The 9,642-nt window shown below is 37.8% G+C and overlaps 1 long non-coding RNA gene across 1 annotated transcript; it reads left to right on the top strand.

Annotated features, from left to right (window-relative positions):
* Positions 1-798: 798 nt before the first annotated feature.
* On the top strand, positions 799-4,306 carry LOC118488109. Its single transcript, XR_004883767.1, has 3 exons — positions 799-860; positions 1,333-1,461; positions 2,128-4,306. It is a non-coding gene; the product is annotated as an uncharacterized LOC118488109 (long non-coding RNA).
* Positions 4,307-9,642: the final 5,336 nt, after the last annotated feature.

The following is a 9,642-nucleotide window of genomic DNA, read 5'->3' as shown; positions in this document are numbered from 1 at the left end:
AGTGTTTTTATAAAATGAATATAATAACTCTTATGTTTATTTTCGAATACCTAATGAATGACGATTCGGATATTACTTACAATAATAAATATAGTTATTATATTTATTCTACACTTCGAAAATTCGACAATCCTTTTATAAAGATGGATATAGTTATATATTTATTTCGAACATCAAATAATTCGGTTCTTTTATAAAAATAAATATATTTTATATATTTATTTCAAGTATCAAACAACAACGAATTCTTTTATAAAAATAAAAATAGTTTTATGTTTATTTCAAACATCAACCGTCTCGTATTCATTTATAAAAATAAATATAATTATATATTTATTTTCAAACGCAAACGACTTGATGATACTTTTGTAAAATAAATATAACTTTTTATATTTATTTTTAAACGCCTAAACGGCATATACCTATATTTTGTTAAGACGCGAAACATAATACGAGTTGGTTATATATTGTTTTATTCTCATATAACTATTCTTTACATATGCCTACGATTTCTCGAGACGACTAACGTGATTATATCGATATAGTTATATATTTTTATATGAATATTCATGTATTATAAACCTCTCGAGAGCTAAGTCTTTCTAAGACTTATTTATTACCGACAATAAACGAGCTAAATGAATATAACTTAATCGTTTCATCAAGTTATCAACTTACCTTCGAATCGTTCGGTTAACGATTCGGTAGAGCTCGATGACACGTAGTTTAGTTACTGCGTTTATTTAGAAACTTATAAGATATTCCGTGTTAGGAATATTGTAGAATGCACGCTAGCGAGTCTCATCTTGGAAACGACATCACAAAGTCGTAATTAGCTAGCTTTGCACAAGATTATCCAGGTGAGTTCAAGTCCCCCTTTTCCTTAAACTGTTTTGTTTACTTACTTCGGGGGTGAAATACATGTTACAAAGGGAAACTTACAATACTATTGGTATGATTAGCCTAGGAAAGAACCATAGATCATGTGATAGGGTAGGCGGATACTTGGGACCATTAATCCTCGTATCAGGAGCTAGGGGCATGAGTGATAGATCTATTTGGGTGTAGCAAGCCCACACCCATGAGGCCAGGGTGACCCATAGTGGTGACTATGTCTTCCAGCCGGAAGCTCGGTACAACTTTGCTAGGTTTGAGTCTTCCTACGCCGTCACACATATCAGTGGCCTTGCAAACCATTGGTGATCTTTTCCTTGTTTGCAATCATACCGGCACATACATACATACATACACTGTTTACAAAGGTTTATACATACTTACATACACATGAACTCGCTCAACTTTTGTTGATTTTTCAAACTACATGTATTTCAGGAGACTAGTGGATCTGGCGGGGTATGCATGTGTCTTCAAGCTGCGTAGTGAATAAAAGATGTTATCCATGGTCGATGAGTTTAGAGGGTCTATCCTAATCCTGGACGGGATACATGTCTCTAAACTCAGGTTTTACTTAAAGTCTTTTGTGGAGTTTTTATGAACTCAGTTAAACATGTTATGGTTTGTAACTTAATTTGGTATCGATGTTTTCAAGACAAGTATGTTATGGTATTCCTAAACTTTAATTAATGGATAAACATCTCATGTTTTTATCATATAGCATTGTTATGATTGTTTGCTATGGTATTAAGAAGTCACACCAAATAACCACGCTTCCGCAAAAGTCAGGGTGTGACATTTTGTATTTGGTAGAACTTGATTTTGGCATTTAATATATTAGGTTGTACTTATTTTGAATATGTCTTTTCGAACTATTGAATAATATTTTAGAATATTGAATTTTAAAAGCTATATCGTAATATATTTTTTTTAAATTCAAGCCGAACCGAACCGAGCCGAGCCGGCTTAGTTAAAAACCAAGCCGAGCTAAGATTTTCAGTTTGGTTTCAAATCCAAGCCGAGCCTAAGCTTAGTCTGGCTTGGCTCGGTTCGACTCGTGAACAACCCTAATTGACACCCATAAACTAAGAAATCTTACTGATAAAAGATCCGTATATTAATAATAAGAACTAGCTAAACATCCTATTAATATACATATCTTTTATCAGTAAGATTTCTTAATACGGATACGATGAGAAAGATTCATGTGAGTGACCAGAATTTGAATTTCAGCAAACGGATGGGCATTCTCGGTCACGGGAGCTATGGAAGGGACCAACAAGATCGTCACAAGCAACCTTGTCCCAGTCTCAGAGTAGGAGCTTGTGAACTGTGACACATCTTATAATGAAGGGTGCAAAGGAGGTCTCATGGACCATGCTTTCGAGTTCATCATAAAAAATGGCGGTATCCACACCGAAGAAGATTACCCCTACACAGGCACAAATGGCATATGCGAAGCTAACAAGGTTTGTACTTTGTACTAGTTTCTTGAATCCATCAATTTGTTTTATTGTTTTGTCTCGATATGCGTTTGGTCTATGCAGACAACCATGAAGGCTGTCACGATTGATGGTTATGAATATGTTCCTAACGATGAATTATCACTCCAAAAGGATGTCACAAGCCAATCTATATACGTCGCGGTGGATGCCAGTCTCATGTCCAGCTTAACTCTGGTGTAATACAACCTAACCTATATATGATTAAAATCATTTCAAACGGATTAAGAATATGATAAGTTAGTGAGATATGCGGTGTTTTTCAACAATAGAAGTTCTAATCAACTTCTTGCTTGAAATCTCCCATCATTATTGCTCAATCTCTTCAAAACAGACATTGTTAGCCGTGCCACATGAGGGGGTTCTTCTTGTGACCATCATCCGGCCTGAGGATAAGTATTGGCTCTTTGAGAATAAAAAATGTAAGGGGTTGTTTGTTTACCTCTTAACGAGGCTGTTAATGGTTCAGACCTCTTACTAGTTCAGCACTTAATGGTTCAGACTGTTTCTTTCATGAGCAGATATCTTAATGGTTCAGACATTTGCCTCTGAATGGTTAAGTATTATACAGAGTCTGAATGGTTAAGACCTCTAATCTGAATTGATCAGAGATTTGTCTATGAAGGGTTAAGCATTATACTGCCTCTTAATGGTTCAAACCTCTTACTGGTTCAGCACTTAATGGTTCAGACCTCTTAGTGGTTCAGTACTTAACCATTCAGAAGTTGCCAAATAGCCCCTAAGTATAAGTATGAGTTAATACTATGAGAGAGTGAATGAATGACACTACCTCATTGTGGAGTACTTATATATGGAGATAGGGGCGCAGCATAGTGGGGGCGGGAGGGGGCGGCCGACCCTCCGAACTTTCCGCTTAGTAGTGGAGGGTATGTAGTTTTCGTATAGAAATTTTTGGGTATATACGCTTTTGACCCCCCGTTTGGTCGGAAATCTCAAGCTTCGCCACTGAATGGAGAATGAGGGTTGATATCATTATCCTATGGTGGTGTGCTTTTATAAAAATGTAACCATATTGATAGTAATTCTATTGGAGGAGATAAACATTCATTTTGCCATGTACTCTATGTGCCACCAATTAGGCATAACAGAATTTGTGTTGTGCATTGGTTTAGTCCAGGAATTGTCGGGTCAAATATGATCTTGTGAGTATGTGGATTAAAACCTGGTCATTCCTCTTCAAACTTCACACTCTTTCATTTGAAGTTACATGGTTTGTACATATACTAGGAGTGTTTAATTTTAGAATGTCTTTTCTTATACGTCTTTACATATCCTCTACACTTAGAATTTTTTGCAGAAGTAGGTGTCTTGAGCAAGAAAAGAGTGCCATTAGGTGGTCACCAACATTGTTTTCATATCTAGGTAAATAGCGGTTCCAATCAGCGACCTTCAAGAGAATTTCTGCAACAAAATTGAAGTTTCTGCAAAAGCTGGATAATTTTCAGAAGGTTGCTGAAAGTCGCTGTATGAGATAGCGATCTTCAGAAGGTCGCTGAATCATATAACCAGCTTGTTTAAAGTCGCTAAATCATATATCCACCTTGCTGAAAGTCGCCAAATCATATAACCAGCTTGCTGAAAGTCGCCAAATCATATATCAAACTTATAATAAGTCGCTGATTGGAAGGACAATGTTATAAAAGGTTGCTGATTCATAAAACAATGTTAATGAAGGTTGCTGATTCATAAATCAATGTTAATGAAGGTTGCCAATTCATATAGCCATGTTATAAGGTTGCTGATTCATAAAACAATGTTAATGAAGGTTGCAATTTATTGTTCTGAATTGTTCAGTATGCATATTATAACCCAAATAAACAGATGCACAAAAATTCGTATGTAACAACATAATGTGTTTGTTAAAAAAATATAATGTTGAATTTTCAATTGTGTCTGTATGATGTTCTTTATAAAAGATGTTCGTTGCTTGATATTTCTGGCAATACAAAAATTTGGTCAATGTATCATCATGGTCTTGGATCATTCGGGACCTCATTCATCATGATGTTTTTCTCAGTTTTAATTTTCATATACCAAGTGGGAAGATCTTGTATGGAGGAGAACGATCATTCTCATCTAACATCTCCTCCCATAAGGTGTACGAGGATAATAAAAACTGCTACTGTGGATGCTTCTACGACTGCTATTGATTCTTCTGAAAGATTTAGCAAACGCTGAGGTTGTTCTCATCTACCACCTCCTCTCGTAAATTATTCTGCAACTTCTGGTGGGGGCATCACCCCTGTTTTCGGTAGGAGATTTAGATCCTATTGTAATGTTGTTCGCCGAACATCACCGAGGTTGCAGAATTCTCAGCATCCTTAACCTTAGACCTCTCATTTCCTTTCGCAAAAAAAGTTGCATCAGGAAGCTCGATATACGAAGAAATGGGACGGGTTTAAATTCATTGTATTTCTGTTCTAATTGGAAGCCCGACAAATAGTCTTGCAATTAGAAATGATTTGTTAAAATAGTACGAAGTGATGTAACATTGTATTTCTGCCTGTATGTAATTAAAATAGTACTGCATTTATGTAATTTGCGAGTTTGATAGATCCTACTGTAATGTTGTTGAATTACCTAATAAATAACCTTGTTAAATTTTGTGTTGTAACGTGCCTTGTTGTTGCGAACCCGTTGTAAACATAATTTCAATGATGATTCAAATGAAAAAATTAGAACCACTTCAAACAATTAAATAAAATCCGAATAACTGGCTAGTTGAAACGAACGGTGCCGTATATGTATTTAAAGTTGTTTTAAGAGAACTTACATTTTTACTTTTTAGAATATTAAAAAATAATTATTATATGTATATTAACCCACAAGATGGTGGGCTCCACCAACTATCTTGTTCCTCCAACACTATAAATACCAATTGTATTAGGTTCTCAACCCACACTAACTTTCCTTAAAACAGATAGATACTAAACGAAATCCAGCTTACACAACCCTCTCATCCTTAACATTTCTTAACATTTCACTTTCTTAGTTCATGGATTCTTTTCGGCCATACCTCGTAAGACTATATTGGGGCGGTGTGTTTCCCTCTGTTAACGGGACTGTTCAGTTTGACCAATCCATGCTCACAACCTCTTTCCTTATGCGACATAAATCGTCATATGACCAATTGGTGGATTCAATCTGTAATCATGTTCAAGTACAGAAAGAATCGGTGCGCCTTTCATTGTTACTAGGGTACACGTTTCAGGGCATATCTCAGATAACAAAAATTTTCAACGATAATGGTGTTGAAATGATGAACTATTTAGCAGAAGTATCGGATGGCAACTTCATTGCCGAGATCTATGTTCAGTGGGAGGCAGTCAATCCTGTCCAACACATGAGTTTCACAAACCTTCTGCATGACATTACACAACGTAATGCTGTTGACACCCAAGATTCCGATGAAGATGACGAGGGATACAGGCAAACAACTCAAGAACACCACTTCATGCCTCCTGTTGATAACATAGTAGGTCCGTCCTCCCAGTTTCTGGTCAGTGACAACAATAATGACAGTTTTGATGATTTGGAAAGTTGCAACACCGAAGAAAGTTCTGAAAGTGAAGAGGCACCACCATCCGACGATGGCATTTCTGACGACGAGGCTACAGTCAACCAACACACTGAGTTAACCCTGGCTCAGCTGAAGCCTATCATTCCAGGGACACATGACGACACAGACGAGGACGAGGAACTTACGGATTACATGTGTCCGGATTATGAAGATAATCCAATGGACGTATGGAATCCAAAAGTAAAACAGATACGTCTCGGCATGTATTTCAAATCAAAACAGGAGGTGGACCTTGTTGTCCGAGAATGGAACATTCGCCGTGGAAGGGAAATTTTTGTGATGGATAACAAACCAACTTTATACAAAGTTAAATGCTACACTAGAAACAAAAATTTTAAAAACCCTTTCCCTCATGCTCGTTTGTGTGAATGGCGTGCAACGGCATCAAAACAGAAACACCAACACCTGTGGCAAATTACCAACTGGGCGCCTGCCCACAGTTGTTATTCCACGGTGGTACGCAACAACAACAGGTGTTGGTGCACTGAATGTCTGTTAACTACGTCTGTATTGAGTCTTAGGTCTAGATAGGTTGTATGGAGTCGAAAAACAGAAATTAGGGTTTAAGATGTTAATTTCGCCCCAAATGACATCTGTGTCATTTGGAGCGAAATCAGTTAGTCATGGGATTTCGCTCCTAGGTCATAGTTGGTGATTTCGCTCATAAGTTACCAGGTGATTTCGCTCATAGGTTCACATGGGGTTTCGCTCTTGGATGTTTGAAACGAAATCAGAACAGTATCTATACCCGTATGTGTAATCTCATTTGTAACTCTGGAGCGAAATCAGGTCATGCTATAGGTGTCGAAACTTTGTCAAAATCTATTCAGAAAGCATTAATAAAGAAGGAAATTGAAAGGAAAAGCTGTTGTTACTTTGTATACACTGATTCCGCCTTTGTACACATAGATGAACTGCCTTAACTGACTATTTAGGGTCAAACAACGTTAGAAGAGAGCTTCACAGTCTCAGTCCAAAGGCACAAGTCGAGTTGTTGACACTCGAACATGTTTTAGATGTAATCAAGTTGGTCACATTACACGAAAGTGTACCAACATGAAGCCAAAGACTAAAATTGTAAAGATCCAACAGAAGAAAGTTGAGGTGAAGGGTAAAGCAAAAGTGATTGTTGAGAAAAAGAGTGTGAAAAATGATAACATCAAAGTGAAAAATGAACCTGTAAAGAAAGTGGTAAATAAAAATGACAAATTTTACAAACGGGTAGCATTATCTCAACAAGTTTGGAAACCGAAAACTGAGAAAAAGATTTCACCTTCTGAGGATTCAATTCAGATTGAATATGATGCAAATTTTCCACCTCTGAAGGCTGAAAACTTTAAAATTCAAGTTTCTAGAGTTAAAAGTACCAAGGTCACACCCAAGACTGATGAGGCTTGGGTGGACACCATGTTTGACTAAGCAGTTTGAATTGCCGGAGCTTCCTTGATCGCGAAGCATGAATCGGCATCCTTATTGAAGTGTTTAAATCATGTTGTTATATGTGCAGGATCTTCCGAGATTAGTCTCACGCTGGATTATGGACAGTGGAGCGTCTCGACATATGACAGGGAAGACTGCATTGTTATATGATGTGAAGAATATTAATGGAGGTTATGTTGGTTTTGCGGGTAATCAAGGAGGGAGAATTATTGGTGAAGGAACGTTATCCAACGGGATTGTGACGTTTGAAAGAGTTAACTACATTGCTAAGCTGGAGAACAATCTGCTGAGTATTTCACATATCTGTGATAGGATGTATACCACTCACTTCACAGATAAAGAATGTTTGATCTTGAAACCAGGATTTGTTATCCCTGAGGAATGGATTATCATGAGGGCATCGAGAGCTAATGATTTGTACGTGTTGGATATGAGCGTAGCTACTACAACCACGGGTCAAGCTCATTGTTTCGTGTCCAGAGCACTGAAAAAGAATCGAGATTGTGGCACCAAAAGATGGGACATATACATCTTAGAAAAATGAATCATTTGATGCACAATGATTTGGTTACAGGAGTTCATGTCAAAGGTTTTCATCTGGAAGGGGAGTGCATTAGCTGTGTTAAAGGAAAGCAGAAGAAAAAGTCACACCCTACAAAGCAAGTCAATTCAGTCTCAAGACCCCTGGAGAGACTTCACATGGATTTGTTTGGTCCGGTGAATGTCAAAAGTATTACGGGAGACAAGTATTGTCTTGTGGTTACTGATGATTATTCCAGATTTTCGTGGGTTTCTTTCTTGAAGACGAAAGACGAAACGTTTGACAGTTTCATGGCGTTGTTCAAAAGAATTGAGAATCTGTACCAAAGGCATATCAAAAGAATTCGAAGTGATAATGGTACTGAATTCAAGAAGAGCAAGATGGAAGAATTTTGTGATGAAAGAGGTATTTTGCATGAGTTTAGTGCTCCGTACACTACGCAGCAGAATGGAGTCGCAGAACGCAAAAACCCGACACTAATCGAGACGGCTAGAACTATGCTTGCAGATTCAAAGTTACCAATTAATTTTTGGGCTGAAGCTATTTCCACCGCATGCTATACGCTCAACAGAGTTCTCACTGTCAAGAAGTTCAACAAAACATGCTTTGAGCTGATCAAAAACCGCAAACCGAATTTGAAGTATCTAGAACCGTTCGGGTAACCCTGTACTGTTATAGAGCCTTATGGAAAGTTTGGTCCGAAGTGCATTGAGGGTATATTTGTTGGTTATGCAAGTCCTTCGCAACGTGTCTTCGTTCCAAGTGAAAAGCGGATTATTGAAGCTGCAAATGTGGAATGTCAAGGTTATACTATGCCGCCACAAAATCCAGGAGATTCATGGCGATATCATTATGACAAGTTGTGGGATTCGTTTGACATGAGAGAAGAAGAAGAAGAAGAAGAAGAAGATTTCTTTGACGAGTTGGATATTTTGCGTGAGTACGAGTCATAACATAGGTTCCCAGCTGAGTATTCAAGGCGATCACGGGAAACTTCAAATGACGATGAAGAAGGTCCGAGTAATGCTGGTGAACACGATGATGTCCAACAGAATGAAGTTGCTCAAGATAATCAGATGGTTAAGAATGATAATCAAGAATCTGAGAACATGCCGATATTTGATCGAGGAGATTCAGATTCTGAGGGGGAGCAGATTTAGGATTTAAGTCAAACAAACCAAATGAGTGAACAAGGTGCAAATCAAAATGTTACTAATCTGGAAGGCAATGTGGATGTTCCTAGCGATGTAATGCCGCGAACTCTTTCATATCATCCAGAGGAGTTGATCATAGGAGAACTGCAATCGGGCGTTCGCACGAGACGTCAAATTGACCAGGGCCTTACATGTTTTTACTCTACAGTAGCACCTTTACAAACTGAATTTTCATTGAGTTGTTTTATTTCGCAGATCGAACCAAGAACTTACAAAGAGGCGTTTACTGAAGACTTTTGGGTCATTGCGATGCAAGAAGAGTTAAGTCAGTTTGAAAAGTTGGGTGTGTGGAAGCTAGTGGATTTGCCGGATGGTCACAGGAAAATCAATACGAAATGGGTATTTAAATGTAAGAGAGACGACAGAGGAGTTGTTGTAAGGAACAAGGCTCGACTCGTTGTTCAGGGCTTTAGTCAACAGGAGGGGATTGATTTTACTGAAGTCTATGCT

Source organism: Helianthus annuus, chromosome 16 (genome assembly GCF_002127325.2).
Source record: "Helianthus annuus cultivar XRQ/B chromosome 16, HanXRQr2.0-SUNRISE, whole genome shotgun sequence".
Lineage (NCBI taxonomy): Eukaryota > Viridiplantae > Streptophyta > Magnoliopsida > Asterales > Asteraceae > Helianthus > Helianthus annuus.
Note: the sequence above shows the minus strand (reverse complement) of the source record. Positions and strands in the feature narration are given on the sequence as shown.